Source organism: Dipodomys spectabilis, unplaced genomic scaffold, assembly GCF_019054845.1.
Source record: "Dipodomys spectabilis isolate Male_0828 unplaced genomic scaffold, ASM1905484v1 ptg000612l, whole genome shotgun sequence".
Lineage (NCBI taxonomy): Eukaryota > Metazoa > Chordata > Mammalia > Rodentia > Heteromyidae > Dipodomys > Dipodomys spectabilis.
Window position 1 is genome coordinate 920,033 of NW_024871289.1, and position 10,658 is coordinate 930,690.

Here is a 10,658-nt window from a genome sequence, read left to right on the forward strand (position 1 = left end):
ACTTATAAATTCAAGCCATTTTAATGACCCTGTTAAGAAGTCAGATTGTCCAGATTAAAAAATGAAGAAGAAAAGAAAGAACGTGCCAGCGGCTTCTCACTTTAACACCAGCTCTTCAGCAGCTGAGATGTAGAGAATCTGAGTTTGAATCCAGCCAGCACAGGAAAGTCCATGACACTGTTATTTCTAAGATATCACAGAAAAACCCAGAAGTGGGGCTGTAATTCAAGGTTAATGCACTACCCTTGAGCCAAAGGAGCTCAGGGACAATGCCTCGGCTCATAGTTAAACCTCGGAAATGCCACCTCAAAAAGAGCCTGTACTTCCATGTCTTTGGGTATGTATGGATGTATTCCTATAGGTGAAGTTCCAGAGTAGCTATGATGAACATCACCACGCTAGGAAATTTGTATTCAAGAAAATGATTTCATAACAGAGACTGCTTTCATGAAAGTGCATGTTCCAAGGCTCACTTCACTGTTCTCAGTGTAGCCTGAGGATTTCTCTTCATCCCAGGCCTGCTGAAAGAAGTCTCTCTCATTGTCTGGACAGGCAGACAAAAGACTCACTCCTGTACAGCTGTGTAACAAACAACTTTATCCAGGTCAGATAGTGAGAATGATTTTGGGCACGCTCCAAAGTCAGGAGAAAAAGGTCTCTTTGTACCCCAAACTATCTCTCTCCCCAATGCTCTGGTTTGACAGGAAGTCTTCATTTGTGCCACCTCCCGTGGCAGGCCAAGTCCTATGCACTTATCCTGCCTTTGGAGACTATATTCCAGTATTCAGATACAGTGCTCAATATAATTCAGGATACATTCTGGCAGACAAACAAGGCACTGAACCTCATGAAATGATTCATTGAGAGCGATGATGGGCCTATGATGCCTCTCTTAGGTTTCCAGAAGCTTGGAAAATCTAAGCACATATCTGATATCACAAAGCTTCCTGTCATCTAGGGCTGGTGAATCTCATCAGGTTTTGAAACTTTTGACCTCTCCTAGTTGGTCCCTGTGTGGCTAGGTTTGGGGGTTGAACCCAGGGCTGGGGTGCTGACCATGAGCTCAGTGAAGAAACCCACTGCTTTACCATTTTGTGTAACATCATCACTTCTAGTCTGTGTGTGTGTGTGTGTGTGTGTGTGCTTGCACATGTGCTCTAGCTCAAACTCCATTCCTGGAAGTTGAATTCAGAACCTGAGCTCTGTACCTGAGCACTGTAACTAGTTTCTCTTGTACAAGGATAGTCCTCTTCCATCCCTCTTCCACGTGAGCCAGAGCCACTTCAGGCTTTTTTTTTAGTGATGTGGTCCTGAGAAATCAAACCCAGAGTTTTATATATGCAAAGAACTCTACTCCAAAGGCATATTCCCAGCCCTCTACTTCAGGTTTGTTTGTTTGTTTCTGTCTTTTTGTTGTTGTTGTAGGAGTTGAAGTCTGGGTCTGGGTGCTGTCCCTGAACTCTTCAGCTCAAGTCTTGTGCTCTACCATTTGAGCCAAAGCGCCATTTCAGTTTTTCTGGTGATCCATCAGAGCTTAGTGTCTCAAGGAGTTTCCTGCTCAAGCTAGCTTTGAACAATGATCCACAGATCTCATCCTCCTGAGTAGCTAGTATGACATCCATGAGCGACAAGCACCCAGCTTCAACTTCAGGTTACTTAGTGGTGAATTGGAGATGATAGTCTCATGGGACCTTTTGTTTCTGAGATAGTTTGGAACCCAGATCCTCAGATCTCAGCTTCCTGAGAAGGCAGGATGATAACCTCAGCTATCGACCCCTAAGTGGCACTCTGCTAAAAGGGGGTCCTTGGCTCCACGTGGTGGAGTGCTAGCCCAAGTTGTAAGGGGCAGCACTCACGCCCCTAGTTCAAGGTTCATGACTGAGAAAAAAACAAAACAAAAAATTGAAGAGACAACTCATTACTTTTCAGTAATACATAATTTTTTCTCTGACATGGGGACATATATGAGCCTCAATATTATTGTCTGCATAATCATCTCAATTGTAGAGCTCTTACAAGGACCTGATGAAAGAATGCACCCTGTGAAGAACACAGCACATGGCACTCTTTGCATGACTCAGCACACAGCATCCTGTGAAAGACTCAGCACCCAGCAACCAATGCAGGACTCAGCACACTGCACTTTGTGAAGGACTCAGCACATAGCACCATGTGCAGGACTCAGCACAGAGCACCTTATGAAGGACTCAGCACATAGCTCTATTCAACAAGCTGCCATTAGAATTAGGGTGCTCTCATCAGTATCACCATTCTTTGAGGAACATTTCACAAACCACACAAGTTCACTTCTAATGGTTTAGTGGGGTGTTGTTTTTGTTGTTGGGGGGGTTAGCCATGGGGCTTGAACTCAAAGCATGAGGTACTGTTCTAATACCATTTGCTCAAGGTTGGAACTCTACCATTTCAAGCCATATTTCAAAGAGTCTAGCAGACTTCTTGCCAAGTTTTAAAGCTACCGAGCAGCCGGGATGTTGGTGGTAAGCCAGGGTAAACCAGGATGACAGGGGTAACCCATGGAGCTGGGTTGCAGCAGTTTACATCTGGCCAAGTCAGGTTAGGTGGCAGCTGTCAGCATCAGACTACTAGCTTTCTCTGTGATGAGGTCCTGTCTTTCTCTAGTTGCAGTTGAACATTCTACCTTTTTGTGGCATCAGTCCTGGGGCTTGAGTAAGGGCTTTGACACTGTCCCTAAGCATTTGTGCTCCAGGCTAGAACTCAATTGATTGAAAGATAGCAGAATGCCCTGGACTGGCTCTTTCGGGACGTCGGAGGACACCTAGTGGAAATAACTGAAACAGGTGGGGAGATGGCAAACAGACAACTCACACACAAGAGGAGTGAATGCTGAGTGCGATTTATTGCAGAGGATAACAAGCTTTTATAGATAAAGGTCTCCATGAGAAAGGGCAAAAGGTTACACAATCTTGATGCAAGGCTTTTTTCTTGGGTGGTCACCTGATCTTGTTTTTTGTATGACGAGCTATGATGATAGGCTTTTCCTCTATTTTTAAGAAATACAATTGGTTTCGAGATGTTTATCACCTATTAACCATTAACCAGAGCATATGGGCAAGGTGCTGGACAGAAAGGCATGAACTCTAGTACTTTATTGTTACTTTTGTTGAGTTTTGTACTTTATGCATTTCAAATCTTTTCTAAGCAATTGTGCTTCTTTGCCATTCTTTTAGAGGGTCCCCAATTTGTGGCCAAAACTCATGATATTCAGTATACTTAGTTAAATCTGGCCATATATCAAATTCAGCTCATAGTGTCTTCTCCGTAACCCTTTCACATAATCGTTTACTCTTCTCCATAGAGGCCTTAACTGTCTCATAAGATCTTTTTTGTTTCTTCTTTGATAGTAAGCAACAAGGAGGCCTAGATCTAGCAAGTCTCTCAGTAAATGGAAGAGAGTAATAGGAAGTTTTTTTTCTTAAGTAGTTACCCAACGGTTGCCACCCTTATCATACACACCCGTAAAAGGCGATGGATCTGGAGGAAGTCTTTAGGGTCCTCTAGATAATGGAGGATCCTACCATTTTCCTCTGATAAGCCATTGCCACCTTCCATCTACCAACCTTTTAGGAATCTTATTTAGCTTTTGGTCTAAATATCCCTCTACATCATTCTTATCTACAAGATATCTATATGGGTCTATTGTATATGCTTCAGGATTAAAGGGAAGTCTCCAATAGCCATATACAGTTTCTGCTCTAGCCGTGCCTACAGCTTCTTGTAAATCTCTTACAAACAATTCCTTCTGCTGAAGTGATGTCATGAAACCCCCAATACTTTTATATTTAATTATGACTTTCTAATAGCCTCCATAAGAGGGGCTTTCAGTGTAGCGCTTAACTCTGTTGAGTTAGTCATATTCTCAGGACACTCATCGGATGGTGGGGTCGTCATCACTTCCAAGAAAGAGCCCTGAATAAGGGAACATTGAATATGAGAAAGTAGAACATGCAGCAGGAACAGTAAAAGATTAATAGGCACTCCTTTACAGCGAAGAAAAGAAAAACAGGAACAGAACATATCTTTCCAGGGGCTTGCCAGCCTTTCTAGGAGGTAGGCCTTTTGAAGCCCCATTATCTGAGGTAGACTTCTATGAAGTCCCATTCTCAGAGGTAGGCTTCTGTGAGGCCCAATTCTCAGATCTGATAGCAGGTGTTCCATGCTAAGCAGACTCCACTGGAGTAGGCGTGGCAGCAGAACTTCTGAGTTTTCTGTTTATGTCACACTGAGGAATCGAGCCCAGTGCTTCGTGCTTAGTAGGCAATCACTCAACCACCAGGCCCCAGGAGTGAATGAGGCATAGATAGACATTGCTGTATATAAATATTATATACACAAAAAGATGTCTGTATATTATTAATTTATATATTAATTTATATTGTTAATTACTACCAATTATTAGGTATTAAATTATGTCTCCATTTAATGATGTGTCCCAGTAAACAATTAATAAAACATTAATTAATATTACTCAATATCCTATTATTGTTTATCACATATGTACATACATCCATACATATAATCACATATTTTATAGAATGAGACAGATGTCTATATATTATTAAATTGTGCATCAGCTGTTATTACTAATAATTAGATATTTATGTTTCCGTGCAATTTTTATTCTGTTAATGCTTAATAAAATATTAAACTTAATGCATATCCTGTAATTATTGTGTCTATTTTATCCTAGAATGATTCACTACTAATTCAATCTTTTTTTCATTTATTGTAGTGACAATTCTTCCACTTATGACATTTTTTTCATTTATGACATCCTATTACATAGCTTATAAATTTGCATCTGAATTATACATCCTACATATAACCGAGTACATTCAAAGAAAAAGAAAACATGTGTCACGCTTGGCTTCTCACTCCACAATTACATTTTTGGTAGTGCTGGGATCTAAACTCAGGGCCTAGAAGGTTCAATTCATGAATGAGTGACTGTCAGGACAGCAGCCTCTAGCCAATTCATCTGCCAGGCCTTTCCTAAGCCCTGAAATCGAGCTCCAGATGTTGACCCCATGTGGAGCTTAGTATGATTATTCATTTTATTTTTGTTTTATTCATTTATTTACCATTTATTTTATTGACTGTTACCACACATGAAATATTTATTACATTTATTACATAGGATATAGATTTGCCTATATATGAAACTTCACACCTGCCACCCAGGACTTTCACAGAAAAGGAAAAAAATGAGTCACCATGGGCTCCTTAATCCACGATTCAATTTTTGTGAGTGCTGGCAACTGAATTCACAGTCTACAAGACCCAATTCATGAATGGGTGAGTGTCAACACACCAGCCTGGGGCATATGTAGCTGACAAGCATTTCCAGCACCTGAGATCGAGCTCTAGGCATTGACAAAATAAGAACAGATTGACATGAAGATGGCAGTACACAAATAAATACAGATATTTATAGAGTGCCAGAGATGTCTATACATTCTTCAGTTATATAGACTACATTTCTGCCAATTCTTGGGTATTTATTATGCCTCCATGTAATTAATATTATTGTTTTCATCCTTAATGAAATATTAATTAATTCAACCACGGTTTGGAAACTATTGCGTCCATGTAATTAATAGTATTTTTTGAATGTGTCAAAAAATACTCATTAAAATCCATTGGCCTCGTAAAATCACTCTGTCTAATTGTACAGTAGTATTCAGGAACAACCAAATCCACCTTGCCATTCATAATCTTCCATCAATATTCCTATGAATAGGAACGAGACTCAGGATTTCGCTCCATTTGTAGGGTACAGAAAGGGGCTTCTAACACAGGACCTATGTTGACATGTTGGCCTATGGCTTTCCGGGTAGCCAGCCAGCCTTCAGCAATGCCAGGTTATCAACATTTTTCAGCCATGTCATTCAGACACAGGATGGTCACCTTGCAAACCAAACAAATGTAAAACTGGCAGCCATCTGCAAGTTGCCAGTTTTTTTTTTTTCTGTGTCTCATTAATTTATTTTTTCCTGTCAATATTTGGGGCCCAGGAACCCAGGTTCAGCTGTGGGTCCAGGGGCTTCACCCCAGCCTAGAGTGATCAAAGCTGAGGCAGAATTGCCACGACCTGAGTTCAAGCCCTGTGCTTGACAAAATAAAAAGAAATAAAGTACATACATTGATACATTAAAAATATTTAAAATATTATGAGGCTCCTTGTCTTGGAATTCATGCCCATTTATCTACCAGGCCTAGAATTTGAACTCAGGCTCGGTAAATTGCAGCACTGTGGGGGATGGGGAAGTTCACCGTGCTGGAAGACAAAAGGCAGGCCTGTCCCTAGGGCCTGAATTCAAGTCCTAACACTCTAAAGAATAATATGCGTATACATTTTAAATACATTATTTATATTTACATACACGTTTACTGCATAATGTGATTAGTGTAGTTATTCATTTTATTTGTGTTTTATTTCTTATGTATTTTTGTGAGTATGATTACACATATACCATTTTTTGCAGCTTTTTACATAAGACATATATTTGCATATGAATTCTACATCATCCTGAGACCCAGGGCTTTCATGGATAAGGAAACAAGTGTGACAATTGGCTTTTCCAACAGGATTAAGTTTTTGGCAGTTCTGTGACTTGAACTCAGGGCCTAGCAGGTCCATTTCATGAATGGTTAAATGTTAGCACACCAGTCTGATGCAAGTGAAGTTGGCAGGCAAATTTGAGGACCTGAGATCAAGCCCTAGGAATAGCCAATATATAAACAGATAGATGTTCAGATTGCAGTGTGTGTGTGTGTGTGTGTGTGTGTGTGTGTGTGTGTGTGTGTGTACATGTGTGTGTATTTACATATGTATATACATCTATAAATATATACAGAGAGAGACAGAGAGACTTTTATGTAGATTCTAGTGTGTAACCCTGTATAAAGAGTGATGTCTATAGCTTATTTTTATATATTCCATTAATACCATTTATTTGGTCTAAAATTGTGCCTCCATTAATTAATCACGGTAGAACACTTAATAAAGAATTAATCAATGACCTATATTTATTGCATACAATCTTATACTGGAATAACTATCTAATTAGTAATTCAGTTAGTACATTTCAAATATTCTATTAGTGTTCCTATACATAGGAACGAGTTTCCTAGGATCTTCAGCCGTGTATAAGTGGCAGTATTAGGATCGAACTCAGGGCCTAGGTATCTGGGTTGGACTCATACTTCACTGACAGCCCCCAGCCTTCATCCATGCAAGCTCACGTAAATTTTCAAGCTGAGTCATTGAGACCCACGAGGATCACAGTACTAAGGAAACAAAGGTAAAACTGTTGTGTAAAACTTCCTGTTTTTCTCCTCCTCCATTTTTGTTGGTTTGATGTACTTTTGCCAGTGCTGGGAGTTGAGCTTGGGTCCTAGGATCCCTGGATCATTTGTGAGTGTAAAAGCTGTACCCCAGCCTATGGTAATCATGGTTTAAGACACAATAAAATGGTTAGTTGAGCAAATGGAGCTCAGGGAAAATGTCTAAGCTCACAGTTCAAGCCTCAGAACCTGCCACAAAAAAAGAGCCATTAATTCCCTGTGTCTGTGTATGTATGCATGTATTTGTATCAGTGAACATCCAGAGTTTTTATGAAGAAAGGCACCCAGCTAGGAAATTTGCTTTGAATAGAATGATTTCATAGCACAGAGAGTGCTTTCAAGACAGTGCATGTTCTGGGGTTACCCTCACTGTTCCCAGGGTAGCATGAGGTTTCTTCATACCCCAGGCTGCTGGAGGAAGTCTGCCTCATTTGTAGAACAGGCAGACAAGAAGCCTCATTCCTATAGAGCTGTGTAACAAATAATTCATCTGGGTCATTTAGTGAGGGTGAGTGTGGGCAGGCTCTGAAGATCAGGAGAAAAGGCCTCTTTGTACGCCAAGCTATCTCTCTCCCCAGTGCTCTCTTTTGACAGGAAGCCTTCGTTTGTGCCACCTCCCATGGCAAGCCAAGTTCCCTACACTCATCCTGTCTTTGTAAGACTATGTTTCTGTTTTGAAACAAACTACTACCATTAATTCAAGGGTCCTTCTGGCAGACAATTAAGGAGCTGAACCTAATGAAATTATTCATTTTTGGCAACGGTGCTTGAACTCAGGACCTTATCACTGTACCTCAGTTTCTCCTGTACAAAGACAGCACTCTACCACTTGAGCCACAGTGCCACTTCAGGGACGTGGAACTTTTCTATGGATGTGGTACTGAGGATTCAAATCCAGGGTTTCACACATACAAAGCAGTCTACCCCTAAGAAAAATTGCCAGCACTCCACTTCAGATTTCTTTCTTTCTTTTCTTGTAAGTTGGAGGAGTTGAAATCTGGGTCTGGGTGCTATCCCTGATCTCTTCAGCTTAAGTCTAGTGCTCTTCCACCTGAGCTACAGTGCCCCTTCAGGCTTTCTGGTGGTTTATTGGAGATAACCATCTCAAGGAATTTCCTGCCCAGGCTGGCTTTGGACCATGATCTGAGATAGCTTTGAACTGAGATCTTCTACTTCCTGAGCAGGCAGGATGATAGACCTCAGCTAAATACACCTAAGCCATGACAATTTTCTTCAAGGGAGTTCTTGGCTCTGCATTGTAGAACGTTAGTCATGAGCCCAAGTAGAAATTCAGTACCTAGGCTCTGAGTTCAAAGTTCATAATGGAGAAAACTAAACCAAAACAATTGTCTGCAGGAGACAAGTCACTAGAGCTCAATATATACATAAATTTGGCCCTGTCTTGGGGACATATCTGAGCCTCAACTTTATCATCTGCACAATCATCTTACTTGTGTAGCTCTTATAAGGACCAGATGAAAGTAAACAACTTATGAAGGACTCAGCACATAGCACCCTGTGAAGGACTCAGGACACAGTACCCTATGAATGACCCAGCACCACGTGAAGGACACAGCACCCAGCACCCCAGGAAGGACTCATCATATAGCTGTATTGCATAAATTGTCATTAGATTTAGGGTGCTTTAATCAGTATCACCACTCTTTCAGATACACGTCACAAACCACACAAGTTTATATCTAACGGTTTAGAGGGGTAGGTTTTTGTGGGGAGGGTCATCAGCCTCGGGGATTGCACTCATAGGTTGGAGGTACTGTCCTAAGCTATTTTCCCCAAGGCTGGAGCTCTACCACCTTGAGGCACAGCTCAGAGTCTCCCAGACTTCCTGCCAGGGCTGTTTTCAACCCACCAGTGTCTGATCTCATCTTCCGAGCAGCAAGGGGTGAGCCAGCAGCATCTGGTTCCATGGTTGACCTCTGGCTAAGTCAGGTTAGATGGCAGCCATCAGCTTCAGACCCCTACCTTGCTCTGTGATGAGATATTTGAAATCCTGCCCTTCTACACTTGCAGTCAGAACATTCTAATTTTTTTTGGTATCAGTCCTGAGGCTTGAATAAAGGCCTAGACACAGTCCTTAAGCTTTCATGCTCAACACCAGTGCACCACTGCTTGAGTGGCAGCAGTACTTCCAGCATATTCTGTGCATGTGATAGTGTGGAATCGAACCCAGGGCTTCATACATACTAGGCGAGCACTCTACCACTGAGCCTCAGGAATGACAAGTGTAGAAATAGATATGTAGATTGTTACACACACACACACACACACACACACACACAAACACACACACACATATACATATAGAAGTATATATATATATATGTATGTAGGTATAAAACAAGACAGAAATGTTTGTATATTAGTTAATTATATATACTACATTACTACCAATTATCAACAAATTATTCCTTCCTTTTCTTAAGTATTATGGTTGAATGCATAACAAACTATTAATTGAAAATTAGTCAATGTACTATAATTATTGTGTATAATTTTATAATATAATCATACACTACTAATGTAATTGTTACTTTGCAACATTCCATTCGTATGGATATATATCAGAATACGTTTCTTAGAATCTACTGCCATTCATAGGTGGCAGTCCTGGGATTCGCACACTGGGCCTAGGTTGCTGATTTTGGCTGTGCCTTCCCTGATAGCCCACTAAACTTTAGCAGTGCAAGGTAATGTACACTTTCCTGGCCCTGTCATTTAGAACCAGGTTGGTTGCAATGCAAAGGACAAAACAAAGTAAAACTGCCTTCTGGGACTTCCCAGTTTTATCCTTCTCCTTTTTTTCCCTCTCTTTTTTCTTTTTTTTTTTTTTTCAGTTTTGCAGCCAGAACTATGGGTCTGGATGCTGTCCCTCAACTCTTCAACTCAAGGTTATCGCTCTACCATTTGAGCCATAGCACTACTTCCCTTTTTTTCTGCTTATGTGGGGCTGAGGAATCAAATCCAGGGCCTTATGTATGCAAGACAAGCCCTCTATCACTGAGCCACCTTCCCAGCACTTCTCCTTTTTTTTTTTTTTTGCCAGTCCCAAGGTTTGAACTTGGGTCCTAGGTTCTCAGGATGGGCTGTGGGTCCTGAGGCTGCACTCCAGCCTAGGAAGATCGAAGCTGAGACAGAGTTGCCATGAGCTGAGGTCAATCCCCAGGCATTGCCAAAATAAAATTAAGGCCCTGGCTTGGAAATTGCACCGTTTTTCTGACGGGCCTGGGATTTGAACTCAGGGTCTGGGTAAC